Source organism: Monodelphis domestica, chromosome 3 (genome assembly GCF_027887165.1).
Source record: "Monodelphis domestica isolate mMonDom1 chromosome 3, mMonDom1.pri, whole genome shotgun sequence".
In the NCBI taxonomy this organism is placed as follows: Eukaryota; Metazoa; Chordata; class Mammalia; order Didelphimorphia; family Didelphidae; genus Monodelphis; species Monodelphis domestica.
Window position 1 is genome coordinate 265,955,499 of NC_077229.1, and position 16,279 is coordinate 265,971,777.

Below are 16,279 nucleotides of genomic sequence, written 5' to 3' on the forward strand. Positions count from 1 at the left end.
TGGATGGTTTTTCTGTCTTTGTTCTCTTTAATGCTAAAAATTCTTCCTCTCTAAGCACATCAGCTTAGTTAGTGATGTTAATATGAAAGTGTGATGGTTCTACATCCTTAAAACAGAAAATAGTTATAATAGGTTTTGTTCTTTCCCCTAATTTTTATTTCTATTTGTCTCCATTTGCTCTTCCCATTCTTGAATACCCTTGGGACAACTTTGCCTAGATGGATATTTTGCCAAGCATCCTTTATACTGATTTTATCCTTCACTGATTCTCTGTGCTTTATAAGATGATATTGCTCATACTTATCTATCATCCTCTCGGTGATAATTTTAATATATGTTTATATTCTAAACTCATGTGACCTTTGGTAGTCATTTCTTTTTGGTGGTCAAATATTTGCTGATGCAGATGATTTTGGGCCTCTTTTCATCTTCTATTATAATTTAATTTACATTGTTTTAACTTCTATTTACAATCGTTTTATTTATAGTTCATACCATATCTGTTATCCATTTTCCATTATTAATTTCCATAATCACAAAGTTAAAAACTAAATTCACATAAAGCCAAATAAATTATTAGTGGAATAACCCAATTTGGGGACATTGTTGTAATTCCTAGTTGTTTTTATACGTACAAGTAGAACAAACTAAAAAAAAAATAAACAAAAACCTCTTGTCAGGGAAGGAAAATTTAAAAAAAAGAGCTATTTCATAGTATTCACCAAAAATCCAAAAACTTATATATAATAAAGGATGGCAATCATTATATACAAAGTAATATATATTTTTATTTTCTGGAAGAGTTCCCCTCCTCCCCACCCCACATCTATCTTCAGTGGGAATATAAATTATAATACTGACTTTTTACTTCTGAACTCAAATGATGAAGACTGTCATTAATAACTTAAGGAAAGTTAAAAGAGACAAACACAGAAGTATTAGTATACAGTTCTCTGTCACCTCAGAGAAAAGGAAAGAACAGAGATGGAAAGGAAGCTTAATATGAGACTAAAGGAAAAGGAATGCAAAGGTGTAAGACAATAAAAGGTCTGGGGACATACAAAAACAACATTCTAAGACAAGCTACTCACTTAAAGCAGTCTTGGGCTCCATACAAGAAAATTAAGTAGAATCAGAAAACACTTGATCATAATTCTGTTTCGGCAATAAGAGGGTTAAAATTAGTCCTGGGACCAAAGACCTTGGGTCAGTCACCACATTTCTGGGCCTTAATTAATTCATCCATAAAGTGAGACAGTTGACAGTTGAAATAGATCATCTCTCTGAAGGTACAAAGAAGATAGATGAAAGATAGAAATCCTATTTAGAATGCATGGAATTGGGAAGATATGGAAGAATAATAAATAAATAAATCAATAAGGAATAAGAACAATGTAAGATAATTTAGAGAACAGAATAGTTACATGAAAACATGATGAAAATACTGGCAGGATGAATGGGAGAGAAATGGAAATTGCATGAATAACATCAAAAAACAAATTAAATCAGGGTACATAATGAGAATAAAGATAATGAGAGAACAAAGGGGATGAAACGTGTTTTAAAAATGCTTCCTCTGACACCATATTAGAATAATGTAGGAAGTAGGGGAAAGGAAATATGGACATGGATAAGTTAAAATTCAAAAAGCTAGAAAGTATGTTTTCCTGCATAGATTCATGCCACTGTAGTGAGAGAATATAGAGAAACATAATAGTAAAAATGATCATGTACAAAACATATATAACATATACATAATATGAACTTTCAAAAGTAATTGTTGTTTATTTTGGGGGAAAGGAGGAGAAATAGATTGTCCAAACTTGTGATTTCTTTGGTATGCTAACCTTTTGGTGGTCCAACTCACCCACTTCCAAAGCAGAGCAGTACAGTGTAATTTATTTATATTTATAATATATAAGTATATTTGTAATATAATATTTATATTAGGACACTAAGAAGTTGATGGCTTAGCCATGATTACCTAGCTAGTATACAGCTTGAACTAAGGTCCACCTGACCCCAAGGCTAGCCTACAACCCACTATGCTACAATTCCTCTCTTTGAAATTATATTGAAGTTGGGATAGCTAGGTATCACAGTGGATAGAACACCAGGCTTGGAGTTGGGGCCATTTTCTAGTTGTGTAACCCTGGGTAAATCACTTAACCCTGATTGTCCAGCCCTTACCACTCTTCTGTATTAGACTTGACACTAAGATAGAAAGTAAGGTTTTGGGAGAAGAAAACATATTGATATCTATCTTTGAAGATGAGTGTACCTAATGTGGTAAAAATGAAAATCCTTTTACATACCAGACAGTATTCAGGACCATCTTTATAAATAGGTTTGAGTAAAATGTACATCCAAAAAATAGAAGAGTATAAGAAATTGGAAATCATTAATACTATTTTGCATATATTATAAAATAGTTGTTAGAATTTTGATTCCAAGAAAAATAAATAGTAGGGGTAAGTCACAAAGTGATACATAAGGTACTCAGTTTCCTACTCCATAGAACAAAAGGAGATATAATGTAAATGTAAAATGTATAATGTAAATGTAAAAGTACAAACTATTTTAAAATAATTTCATCAGATAAAAATCACTAAAAAGTGGGAGAATCAGGAAAGACTCAGATAAAGGGAGACCCTTAAATTGTTCTTTAGAGTACATTGGGGATTTTATGTTATGGACACGTAGATATATATCTAGGAAAAAGCCATAGAGAGGGCAAAGAGAATCTCATGAGTAGACCAGTTTGATAAGAACTTGGCATGTATGAAGGAAGAATACTGGGAAACACAAAAGGTATGTGAAAGCCAAATTGTGGAGAGTTTTCCTTAAGAGACTAATCAGTTTGCATTTTATTCTAGAAGCAAGAGAGATGCTGCTTATCTTTGCATACCAGGAAGATGTGGTTAGGTCTTTGTGTGAGAAAATCTTATTCAGCTGCTGTGCAAAGTATGATTTAGAGAAGAGAGAGAATGGGAATGAGGAGATCAATTAGTAGCAGCTAGGTGGCACAGTGGATAGAACTCCAGATCTAGAATCAGGAAGATATGAATTCAAAGTTGGCCTCAGACATTTACTAGTGAAACTTTAACCCTCTGTTTGCCTCAGTTTCCTCATCTGTAAAATGGATATAATGTCATCTACCTCCTCCTAGAGTTGTTGTAAGGATCAAATAAGGTATTTATAAAGTGTTTGGCATGTAAAAGTATATACCCATTGTATAAATGTTTGCTATTATTATTTGGAGGCTGTGGCAATCCTGTAGGCAAGAGGTTAGAATAGTTTGAATTAAGGTGGAATAAATGTTAACAAGATAGAATAGATAAAACTTGAGAACTGTTTGGATATGAGAAATAATGGAAATAAAAGCCAAATTTGAAAACCTAGAGGAGTGGAAAGAAGATGCTACCCTCAGTAGAAATGAGGAGGTTTTGTGGAGGAATAGGTTTAGGGGTAAATATCTGACCTTTCTTTCATATATGTTGAGTCTAAGATGCCTTCTTGGTATCTTTTTGAATGTTGAAACTATACTGTAATTTTTGTTTTTGTCATAGATCATGTTGCACTGATATTTAGCTGAATGTGTTCATCTTGATTTTCCATTTAGAATATTGAAAAAAGAAGGAACCATAGAGATCTGTTCATTCAACTCCTTCATTTTATAGTTGAAGAAAGGTTGGAGAAAAGTTATTTACCTGAGGCTACAGACTGTAAAGGCAGAGATGGTTTTATACTACTTACTGAGTCTAGCGTATTTTTCCATATAGCATTTATTCTATCTCCCATAGCATGCAGTTTTGTTGAGGGCAGCAACTATGTCTGATATGTCTTTTTTAATGCCCTACTACTAAGCACAGATCTCAGCATGGAGAAGTTCCTCATATACCTGAGGAGTAATTGAATTATTTTACCACTCAGTATCTTTCAAAGAGTCATAAAATGTTGGACGTTGTAAAACTAGAGAATTGAAATAACTGATCTCAGAGTTTCTTCTCTGCAGCTTTGTTAAAAGTCTATGAATTTCCTGAAATGATGCTTTGTGGAATCTTCCCCCCACCTAGTAGTTTGTCATCACAGAGTCATAGATAGGCCATAGATGTAAGTCAAGAGGAAACACACAGGGCAGCATCTTATAGTCATTCTCCTTTGTTCTATGGAGCAGGAAACTGAGTACCACGAGTTTCTCGTTACTGGTTACCAATTACTTAAGTCTGACCTTTTTATAGTTGACAAGCTTATCTAGTGAACCTGGATCTAAAGAAGTCCTTTGACAACCTAAAGTATGAATTTTATTTTATCAAAACATTTTGTTTCAATCCAAGTTCATAAGATATATAAAAACTGAATGTGTAGGCGTGAGTAACAAAAATGATTTTGTACTAAAAAGGAGACAAAGAATATAAGAAGAGTTTATGATTACTGGGAAAGGATCCTAAAGGTGAACATGTCTAATACCTTCACTTTATACCTAAGAATTAGATTAAGTAATATTTATTGTGCCTTGACTGTATCTACTGACAATGGACAGAAAAGTATAATATATAACAGAAGACTGTCAATATTTAATGCAAGTATTTTACAGTGTTGTTTTGAGAAAAGTACTTTGAGAATACTAAAATGCTCTGAAATGTGAGTCATAATCTTTATAATTCATAAATGCAATGTCATATTTATATTCATAAAGTGAAAGGCATATCCTGTATGGAATGCCTGAATATCTAGACTGAAGGGATTTAGAGGGCATCTTGTCTAACCTTACCTGAAATATAATTCCTCTATACAATATCCCTAGTGAGTGATTATCCATCCTTTGTTTAAAGGCCTCCGTGTCTTTGATCCAAGTATTTTTTTCCATTTTAAATTTAATTAATTAATTAAGACTATTATTCCATGGTTACATGAATCATGCTCTTTCCTTCCCTTCCTCCTACCCTTCTCCCATAGCCAACGAGCAATTCCACTGGGTTTTACATGTGCCATTGTTGATACTAGTTTTTAATGGCTCCAAATTATGCCATTCATTTTCAGTATATGCATGTACATATGCATGCATGTGTATAATTTATAATATTATGATGATGGTGACAAATACTGCACTGATGTTTTCATATCCATGAAAAAACTACAGAGTCATTGGGGTCCATAGAGTTTAAAAATCAGAACAGAGTGATTAGGATGTAGAAAAAATCAAAAGCGTATATTAAAAGATTGAAAATAAAGGAGGGTGTCTTTAAAAAAATAAAGTGATATAGAAATAGGAAGAAACTGAATGGGAGAAAACAGATTATTCATTTGAAGCAAATGATGTTCCATAAAATGGTATTCAGTTCTGTTTTATGTTAAACAGTATGTAGAGTGAAATAAGTATTTGAATTGAAGTAAGAGTATCTGATTTCAAATTCTAAGTTTTCCATTTTTTGCCTGTGTTTTCTTAGATGATTTACTTAACCTCAATGGGCCTTTATGTTTCCTCATTTGAAAAGTGAAGGAGTTGCACATCATGACCTTTAAGGTCTCTCAATTCTAAATCTATAATGTTAAATCACTGATGCTTAATTGTTATTACCTAGACACCTGACAGTTGGTTTAAAATTTTTCATTTGCTAAACAGTATCAAAAATGAATGATGCACAAAGGACCATTTGACACAGTTTATATGCAGAAATTTACCATTTTCACACATCTTTGTGGGTGGGAGATTAGATGATCTCCAAAATCCTTCAAGGTTCTAAAATGTTGTGATAGCTATGAATGCACACACGAGCCTGGTTGTATTTCCTAATACCAGTTGGGTCTATTGGGATACTGAAATGTCAAGAAAGATATTAGGAAAGTAACATTCAGTGTATCTCAAAATTATGAAAAAAAAAACAATGAGCAAATTAAAATATACTTGTAAGACATTTGGGCTTCGATAACATTGTTCTGATGACTTTAAAAAGTTGATAATGTCAGCAATCTACTTTAGATTTGCTTACTTCTCATCAAAGCTGATGGTGTCTAATAGAAATTAAATTACCCTCCGAATGTGTGCTGATTCTTTATGACTAATCTATAAATGTTCAGATTTCTTTGTATGTCTGGTAACAGTCATCACAGAAGAAAAGGATTTCTAACCTAAAGTGTTTTTTCTCACACACACATATGTTTATATAATGTGCCAGTATTCATGCTGGCACAAATTAATATTTATATTTATTTATTTATTTATTTATTTATATGTATTTATATGTATATATGTGTGTGTGTTTATATGTATATATGTATATGTATATGTGTGTGTGTGTGTGTGTGTGTGTGTGTGTGTGTGTGTGTGTGTGTGTGTGTGTAGACTGACTTGTCAGGCAAGGTAGTCCAATACTAAAAAGGATCTGTGTGTCATCTTATCTGTCTGGTTGCTCTTTCTAATAATGAAGATTGCAATTTATCCATTCTTGCCCATCTGTGTGACTCTCTTCTTTCTGTTAAACACTTAATCAAAAACTCTTCTAAAACCTTAAAATGCATAAAAATATCATCAATAATTATAATTAATCTTTTTATTAAACATTCAATTCCTCAAAAAATTCTAGAGTGTAATAAGAAAGGAATGGTTAATGACAAGTTAGAATAGGAAGTGATAATCACTAGAAAGCACATAAATTCATCAAGACCATGTCTTTCTCTTTATTGAAAGGGCTATTACATAGATTAACATAGTTTTATCTATTTGAAAAAGGGATCTGCACTTGACTTGATCCTGTTCTTTTTAATATTTTTTTCAGTGACTTTCCGAAACATATAGATGGATTTAAAACAGATGTCAAAGGTTAGGAAGAGTGTTGCTGATGTACTGAATGACATTGTCAGGATCCAAAACGATTCTAACAGGTCAGAACAATAGTGCTGAACTGAATAAGATAAAATTTAATAAATATTAAAATAAAATCTTACATTTTGTTGAAAAGTAAATCAGTTCCTCTTAATTTTAATCAAGTCCAGCTTCAGTAGAGGTTAACATTGTGATATGAAAGCTAAAAATTATCTTGGATTAAGGTTTCATTAAGACGGGTTCTATGCCTAAAATAGTTCCACTATTCTCAGTTCAAACCATGCCTAGGTTATTCTGTTTAAGTCTACATTACACATTTTCTGAAATATATCAATAAAACTAGAAAACTGGAAAACATCTAGACAACGAGATTATGAAGGACCTCCTAGAACATGCTATATGAGGGTTAGTGGAAAGATCTGGAATGTGTAGTTAAAAAAAGAACATAGCAAGAGTGCAGCAGTTATCTCCAAATACTCAAAGCGAGATTATATGAAAGAGGGATCTGTCCTACCCTGTCCCAAAGGACATAACTATAAAAGATGATAGATTTAGTTTTCATATAAAGAAAAAATTAATCCTAACAATTAGAGATATCCTGAAGTATCAGCCACCTCTTTAGGTGTAGAATTCAATCTAATTAAAAGAAAGCATAAAGTACCTGCTACCTTTCCAAGAACCTACAGGATCCTAGCAAGAATAACTGAAAATATTCTGGGCTCAAAGAGCTTACATTCTACTGGTTATCTTCAAACAAGCTAGATCTCTATTTGTTCAGAGAATTCTTGTTGGGGAATGAGTGGAACTGGATGGTCTGCTTTTCTATGATTCTCAAGACTCCGAGACACTGTATATTTCAAATAATACATGTTCCAAGTTTTTTATTTCCTGACTTTGGCGAAAAAAAAATTCTTATCATCTCCCATCACCAACCCTTTTAGTAGTAATCAGACGCAAGCCCAGTCATAGACAGAAGTCACAGTAGTTAGTTCAAATTCAGTGATGTGATAAGGTGTTGATTGCTTACATTTGAATTCAGTTATATTGTTTTCCAAATATTGTTTTGTTAATAATTATCCATACAGTTACATTTTTGTCCATCTAAGATGGTAATATAGTTTAATATAATTTGTTTCATAGCTTTTCAAAAATGGAGTACTAAAACAAGTTGCTTTAAGAAGATACATTGCGTGGTATTTTGTCAAAATTATAAAAGGCAAATATCAGTGATAGAATTAAGGAAACATTTTTCTGGAAATTTTTCAGGTTTCCTCTTTGTCACTTGATGTGCCTACATTTTAAAAATTACTCTGGTAAGGGACAAAATATAATAAGATTGAATTTTAGCAATAGAAGCAGGGGAGGAAAATAGAAAAATAAATTAATAGATTTCCTGAAGAAGTTTGCAGTAGAATTCAATGGATATAGACAAACTATCTTGAATTTAAAAAGTCCTGAAAACAGCTTAGATTATAAATTTTCAAGGAAGAAACAACAATTACCTGCTAATTCAAATATAACTATCACTTTGTTTGTAAGAAATGAGAAAAAACAAAATGATAAATAGTTGTGGCACAAAATTTGGGGAAATACTTTTTGGAGGGTATGGAAATCCTAGAGATTAAGACTTTTATGTGGATTATATTAAAAATGAGAAATGCTTTGAGAAATATATGTACTGTGGACAAACAAACCTAATAGAGAATGTCTAGAAATTAGAATGTAAGAAAAATAGATGAAGATTTCAATTCTTTTGGGGGTGATCATGTGTCTAAGTTCTTTTTCTTAAAAGTCTGCTTTATACTGATCAAAATAGAAATAGTGTAATGCAAGACAATAAAATGTAATTATACATACTTAAATGTCTCAAATTTTATTGTATTTTACTAGCTTCTATTCCTTCCTATTTAAAAAATCTATATGATTCAGTGTATATATATATATATATATATATATATATATATATATATATATATATATATATATATAAAGTTTCTTATCCTTGTCATCTGATACTAGATCAGAAAGTTTGTTATTGGCACCAAAAGCCCTCTCCATGAGTCCTTGAATTCATCTCCACCAGTCTGCTTTAGGAATTTGCCCAATTGATCATTGCCTCTCTTTTATATTCACCTGCTGGATATGCTATCTTTAAACAGCAGCAACAAAACAATATGTTCACTTGTCCTTATCTTCCTAGATTTCACCCTTTATCTCTCCTCCCTTTCTGTGTTAGATTCTAAAGAATATTCTACACAGTCTGCTTTTACTTCCTCACTACCTTATATGTCTTATAGCCCTATCACTGAATTGAAATTGCTTTGTTCAAGAATACTGTTTTTAGGCAAATTAAATGATAGCCTTTTTTTAGTTCTCATCTTCTTTGATCTCCTAGCTAATTTTATAATTGTCAATTACCATCTATCATTTGTAATATAATTTTTAATCCTTCAACTTCAATGATACTACTGTCTCTCAAATACCCTCATGCCCATTAGCAGGCCTCTTTTAACATCTTATTATCCATGACAGTTAAAAGTTGGGTGTCAGGCAGACACTAACAGTGGATGCACTTTGAGAAGCTGTAGTATGTGCAGCAACCACACACTGATAAACCATCTCAGTAAATTAGTTAAGCAGGTGAAGGGTAACTAACAGTCTTCAAATCCATCAATGACATGGCGGGGGGGGGGGGGGGGAGGTCTGCTTCAAGCATGTGAAGACATCCACAATAGAATGTGAGGATTTCACAATTTGTTCCATTGGCCATGAAGGGGCTGAAGCAGGCACTGTGCAGTACTTAGAGCTTGGTCAGATAGTGAAGATGCCAAAGTCATCCACTACATCCCAGGTCACTGCCAGTTGTCCTGACTTTTGTCTAGCCACTGGACTTTATGATGATGGAAGATAAAGTGAGGCTTATGACTTTGAGTGACTTTGTCTCACTTAAATCCAGTTCACAGGCAAGTGCAAACATCACCCTGTGGTATCCTTCAAAATGAAGGACAAATAACAGATCCATGAAACATCTCCAATTATGTATTCTATGTGGCTTTGTACTGTCATTTTCTCTCTTTTTTTAAACCCACTTTCTTGGTGATATCAAAGCCTCCAAATGAGTATATTATTTTATTATTATATTAACTTTTTATTATTATATTAACGTTTTGTAGATGACTCCCAAATTTTCATATCTAGCCCTAAACTCACTCTTGATTTCTAGGCTTATATTACCATCTGTAATTTTCCACTTAAATGAACTCCAGATATCTCAAATTCAAGTAGAATCCATTAACTCCAATCCTTCCACTCCTATTACCTCACAAAGGAAAACAATAAAAACAACCCAAACTCACCAATTCCCCAACCTTTTTTTATCTCTTTTAAGGCTACCACACTGTCTTCCTCCCAGTTATCAATGTTTATAACCTAAGAATCAATCTCAGTTCTACTCAGTCCCTTGTATCCCCACATATACAATTAACTTTAATTTCTTGTCACCCTTTCCTCCACAGCATCTTTTTATCTGTTCCTTTTTTAACAATAATATAGCCACCATCATAGTTTAGGCTCTTTCTTTCCTGGATTATTACAATAGCTTCCTAATTGGTCTCCTTATTTTCAGACTTTCTCCTAGCTAATTCATCCTCCACATAACTGCCAATATAATCTTCCTAAATCCGTTAAATATATGTATACTTAAATCATACACAACTGTGTGTATAAAATTTTGTAGCTATATATACATATACCCATATCTATATATACATATATATATACAGTTAAATATGATATTCTGATACAGTATGTCTGATCATGGTATCCCTTTGCACAAGACTCTTCAGTCTTTACTGATCCTAGTATAAAACAGATTCTAGTGTAGAAAATGCTAAACTTTTCTTAACACTTAAAGCCCTTAAGAGTCTCTATTCTACTTTTCTAGACTTATTTCATATATCCTCTTTCCTCACTTTGAAGTACACTCAGGGCATAACAACTTTTTTTTTCCCTCCAAATTCAAAAATGTCACTTTTTTTCCTACCATGAATTCCAAAAAATAAATCCCTATGTCCTCAATCTTCCTTTTAGATTCAGTTCAGATACCACCTTTACTAATTAAAATGAATTTTCTCAGTTATAATATTAAACTACTTGACTGGGTAGCATTATGGATAGAGTTCTGGGTTTGGAGTCAGGAATTCCATGATAAAATCACATTCCAAACTCTTCCCAGGTTTCTGTTCTTTTTTCCCCCTTGTTTATGCCTGGTTTATTCTTTGATTTAATTGATTAACTTAATGAAGAGTCTAGGTAAGCTTCATTCATACATAAATGAGGAAACTGAGTCCAGGAAAAAGAAGGCTTTCTTTTTAACACCAAAGGACACATACTGACACTCAAGCCTAGAGGTTAGGTCTTTTGGTTCTCATTCAGTTCTCTGTATAGTATGCTGTTAGGTTAGGCCATCCACCAAAAATCTTTCCTGGGCCAGGAAAAGATGGATAGTTAGATGTTGATGATGATGATGTTGATGACATTATTTTTGATGATGTTGATGATGATGTTCTTGATGCTGCTGCTGTTGTAGTTGATGAGGTGGATGATGATGTTGTTGATGATCCTGTTTTTTTGCTGATGAAGTTGTTGTTGATGTAGATGATGATGATGTTGATGATGATATTGTTGATGATGATGTTGATGTTGTTGTTGATTACAATGATGATGATGTTTTTGTTGATGATGATGATGCTGTTGATTGAATTTGGATTTGGAAGTTTTCCTTCCATTCGAATCTTTTTGACCCTTCCTATTGAAATGATTAAAATTTTCTTAGAGACTATCTCCAACCTCTTTCACCCTTCCATTGTATTGGTCTTCTACCCTCTGACTCCATGTGCTTCTTTATGAAATTTGTGAACTCTTAGTGTTAAGTAGGGGTGTTTAAGTTTTTGACTGATTAATTTAAAAATTGCTGATTGATAGACAAAGAAAGTTTGATTCATTCTTCATAGTAGTAACCAGCTAACTTGGAGAAAACAATTCATCTCTCTGGGACATGGTGTGTGTGTGTGTGTGTGTGTGTGTGTGCTACTTATTATCTATGTGAACTTTAGTCAGTCACAAAACCTATCTGAGTACCAGTTTTCTCAACTATAGAATGATGAAGTTCAGTAGATAAGTCCTAAGGAACTTTGAATCTTGAAGTCTATAAAACAAAGATTTGAAAAATGCTTTACATATTCCATCTCCTATATGCTTTACAACAAATCCGTGAGTTGTTATATTATAAGTATTTTTATCTCATTTTATAGGGGAATAAACCAAGAAATAGCATTTTATCTAGGCACTCATGATTACCCAATCAGTTTTTAATGAAGAAATGCCACCTAACCCATTTGAAACTGCTAAGGTAAATCACTATCCACCCTCCTACCTTTCCAGTCTTCTTATACTGTAAAGATTAAAATTTAGGGAATATGAGGAGACTGAGGCAGGTAGAAATTAGTTTCTCTCTGCAAGGAGTATTATATTTTTAGAGGTTTATTGAAGATTAAGGCTTAAAGAAAATACAGGATAAGAGACACGTGTCCAGGCCATAGAGAGGCCTAGACACAACCTCACCTACATAATGAAAAAAAGTCACATCTGCCCCAAACCGAAGTCCAAGCCCCTCAAAAGCCTTTGAATCAGCTTAAATACCTTCTCGATCTCGGCCCAGGTGAGATTACAAGGCATTCTGGGGAAGTGGAGCAAAGGCTCATGGGGATTGTAGTCCTGTATTCGAGTCTATTTTTTACAATACCCTTATTCCTCAAAATGTACTCTTTGGCACTGGTGTCCTGGATTATGAACAAAACACTCCATCTCTTCATCTGGGGTTTATTTTTTTTACCATCTCTCATTCCTGGAATATTTTCCCTCCTTTTCTTTGATTACTGATCTCCCTGGTTTCCTTGAGTCCCAATAAAAGCTCACCTTCTACAAGAAATCTTCCTTAATCCCTCTTAATTCAGAGATTTCTGTCTTTTTTGTTATATTTTTCCCAATTATATATTGATACAAATTTTAATCCTTGTTTTCTGACACTTTGTGATCCATGTTCTTTCCCTCTTCTCTTTCCCTCTCCTTGAGATAGTAGGTAATATGATATAGATTATTTCATGTAATACATATCTCCATGTTCATCTTGTTGTAAAAGAAAAAAATTATTTTTGTAAGAAAAAAACTCACGAATGAAATAAAATGAAAATTGGTTTGCTTTAATCAGCATTCAGACTCTCAGTTCTTTCTGTAGTGGTAGACAGCCTTTTTTTTTTTATCATGCGTCCCTTAGAGTTGTCCTGGATCCTTGCATTGCTGATAATAGTTAAGTCATTCACAGTTGATCATTGTACTTTATTGCAGTTACTGTATACAATATTCTCCTGGTTCTGCTCACTTTACATTGCATCATTTCATGTAAATCTTTCCAGGTGCTTTTTTTGTAATCATCATATCTTATATTGTAATGGTATTCTATCACAATCATATACCACAACCTGTATTTCCTAATTTATGGGCATCAGTTTTGTTTCTAATTCTTTGCCATCACTAAAAACGATGCTATGCATATTTTATCTTTGATCTCTTTAGGATGCAGATCTAGTAATGTCAAAGGGTTTGCACAGTTTTATGGCCCTTTGGACATGGTTCTAAATTGCATTCCAGAATAGTTGTTTCAATTTACAGCTCCGCCCACAGTGTATTAATGTTCCAATTTTCTGATGTCTCCTACAATATCATTTTCCTTTTTCCTGCTTTCTGTCTTTTAACTATTTCATATTTATTATCTACGTAGCTTGATTCATATGTATTTGTTTTCATGTTGTCTTCTCTAGTAGACTGAAAGCTCCTAGAGAGCAAGGACTATCTTTTGCTTCATTTTTCATCCCCAGAATTTGGCACAGTGCCTGTCACTTAGTAAACATTTAATAAATATTGAATTGAATTGAATATATCCCAGTGTTTCTCTCACAGAGTTTTCATCCTTCCTGATTCTCAGGGAAGAATAAACTCACATCTTTATCTTTGTGACCACACAACTTCTAACTCAGATGATTTGTTGCATATCTGAACAAAAACAAAATGTCACTACCCCAAACTCATACAGCTGGGGTGGGGTGGAAAATACCTTTTTTTTTTTTACAAGGAAAGTCAACACAAATAGAAACAATTTCAGAAAGAAAAAATCCAAGGGAGAAAGGGGTGAGATCAGGGAAGGAAAGGAAAATATCAAGGTCAGAAACATATTAGAATAAATTCATATTAAAGTTTGTCCTCAAGCTGTGTTCTGCAGTTTAAAGGCTTTAAGTCCAAGCTTCTGGTGAATGGAGAAGACCTTGTGGCTGACCACATGGATGTCCAAATTTGGCAACAATAAAAGAGACTAGTGGAGAGACTAAATAAAGACTAAAGAATTACTCAGACACCATATTCTCACTCACTAGAAATCACCTAGCTAGGGACCAAGTTTCATTCGAGAGCCAGAGATAAACTTTGATTCAGAAAATGAGATTCTGTGCGGGCAAGAGAACAGCAGAGGAGCTCAAATGTTCCCCTAACATGATCTCTTGAAAGAAGTTTAAATCAACTTATCTGAGGTTTGCCTGCCTTGACTCATGTGGAGTCACACCTTCCTCACCTCCCACACCTGGTCTCCAGCCTCATACCAGCTGGCTAAAGGGGAATTAGTGAGTTCAAGTAAATTCCCACTGGGAGATAGATGCAGAGGTGAGATTTAAGAGACCTAGATTTGTAGTGAGAGAAAAGAGTAAGGGAAGAAGAGAAATGGCCCTCTCTATCCCTGATCTCTTCCTTTCCCTTTCTTCTCCCTCCCCTCCCTCCAAGCACACAGCACAGTCTTCTGGCTTGTTGAAGAGGGAAAAGCTAAATTCAACCTTTATTAGGAGCCTAGTACAAAGTATTCCAAAAATCTGAAAGCTGCTTTAGCTACTAAAACTGTCTTTCTGCCTTTTCCTCTCTTTCCCTCTCAGTATCCTTCTGCCTCTTTTTTCCATTTTCTCACTTTGGGCATCTAAATGTTTTATATGTGTGTATATATATGAATACATATCCATACATATAAACACATGCATATAAGCATCTCCTAGCTTATCCTAGGACATAATAGGTGTTTGACAATTATTTATTGACTGACTGCCACAAACATATGTATATGTATATAATAATATAAAGAAAACAGACTTTTTTTTACACCATCTCTACATGAGGTATCTATAATGGGACCTGTGGTTTCAAAGAAGATTGAAATTCTGATCCAGCCTTTGAGGGATTTACAACCTTATAGGACATTTAAATATGGATAAAAATGGAAATACAAAATAGAGTATTGCAATGAAATTAATAATAACTTCAATTTATATGGCATTTTAAGGCTTGCAAAACACCTTCAAAATATTATCTCCAGTATATTTTTATTACAACCCTGGAAGATATGTGCTGTTAAAATACTCATTTTATAGATGAAGGAACTGAGGTTGAGAGATGATAAAAAGCTTGCCCAGGGTTCCACAGCTAGCTAAGTGTCTGAGGCAGAATTTGAACTCATGGGGTAATACAAAATATTATATTTCCCTAAAATGAAGCAGGAATTCTCAAGGAAGGATCTCTCATAGAACTGGCTGGGTGAATATGGGAAATTCCCACAGAGGTACAGATATTTGGATTATGCTTCCTTGGATTATGCTTCAACAATTCAGATACTGGGTTTTTATAAATTGAAGCTGTGTGGCAACCTTTCATGGAACATATCTAAGGAGCTGTTTTTTTCCAATAACATGTCCTCACATCATGTCTCTGTCACATTTTGGTATCTCTCAATATTACAAACTTTTTCATTTTTTTATACTTGTTATAGTGATCTACAATTAGTGATCATTAATGTTATTATTATTATAATTGTTTTGGGGCATTATAAACCATGGCCATACAAGACAAAGAACTTAATCAATGTGGCAAACTTCATTGTTGCCTTTTTTTTTCAGAAATTGCCACCATGACCCCAAACTTAATATCAAGTAAGGATTAACATTTTTTATCAATAAAGTATTTTTAATTAAGTCATATACATTTTTAGGCATAATCTACTGCACACCTAATAAAAAGTATGGTGTAAACATAACATTCATATATACTGCCAAACCAAAAAATTAATTTTACTCAGTTTATTGTAATATTCATTTGATTGTGGCAGTTGAGAAATGAACCTTATGTATATGTTGTCTCCACTAGCTAGACCACAAGTTCCCATAAGGTAATGACAATATTTATAGCTCTGTTATTTAAAACAGTGGCTTGTATATGTTAGGAACTTAAAACTGTTGTTTAGTTGATTGGAACTTAGGTAGAGGAGAAGAAACCAAAACAGAGAAACCTAGAGAAATAGAACATGAA

General features: G+C 33.4%; 1 protein-coding gene across 3 annotated transcripts in view; it reads left to right on the forward strand.

Annotated features, from left to right (window-relative positions):
• DLGAP1 (DLG associated protein 1) overlaps window positions 1-16,279 on the forward strand; it is a 1,166,486-nt gene that overhangs the window by 15,110 nt on the left and 1,135,097 nt on the right. The gene's annotated exons all lie outside the window — the stretch shown is intronic.